The 776-nt window shown below is 45.0% G+C and overlaps 1 pseudogene; it reads left to right on the top strand.

Moving 5' to 3' along the window:
• The first annotated feature begins 341 nt into the window (after positions 1 to 341).
• Positions 342 to 446, top strand: LOC120918043 (annotated as a pseudogene).
• The last annotated feature ends 330 nt before the right edge of the window (positions 447 to 776 follow it).

The following is a 776-nucleotide window of genomic DNA, read 5'->3' on the forward strand; positions in this document are numbered from 1 at the left end:
ATATGAAATATAGATTTATTTACTTTTTGCTAATTTCAGTACATCTCACTGACACATATTATTATTATACAGGATTTATATAACACTAACAGTTTGCACATCGCTTTACAATATAAAGTGAGATGGTACAGTTAAATTGTTACTAAACCCAGGACCCTGCATTCACTATATCTGGTCTCCCACAGTACACAAAACATGGAAATGTAATTATTTTAGTAAATATAAACTGCTAAATACCCTTTCTCATCAGCAGTATACAGTATAGCAGTCTTATGACTAATATCAGTGTCTGAGTAATACTTACCTGGCAGGGGAGACACCATGATCATGGTGTCTCCCCTGCCGCTTCTCTGCCTTTTGGCTAAGATAGTGTAGTATCTGTTCTTATCAGTTGTCAGAGGAGCGCTGAAGCACCTCCTACATGGGGAGGGTGGATGCAATCCAATGACGTCATTGCACCTGGAAGGATGGTTTCAGCAGGGACTACGCCGAACTGCCCGACAGATACTGGGAGCCGGCCTATGGTTGCGTCTGAGCCATCTGGAAGGGTGCTCCTGGTGAGGATGGGTGGCTGTACTTGGTCTGATCTTTTTGCCGAGTTCTAGTCCGGCATTCTGTCTGTCTGGTGTAAGTGCTATCCCTGTCAGCGATCCGGTAGGAGGAGCTGGTAATGCCCTGTGATGAGTCGGAGTAGAACCATACAAATCCGCCAGGTTGATGGGGGGTCTGTAAAGGCTAGTATTGGCGGAGGCTGCTAAATGGAGCGGCAATTCTCC

Source organism: Rana temporaria, chromosome 11 (genome assembly GCF_905171775.1).
Source record: "Rana temporaria chromosome 11, aRanTem1.1, whole genome shotgun sequence".
NCBI classification, from domain to species: Eukaryota; Metazoa; Chordata; class Amphibia; order Anura; family Ranidae; genus Rana; species Rana temporaria.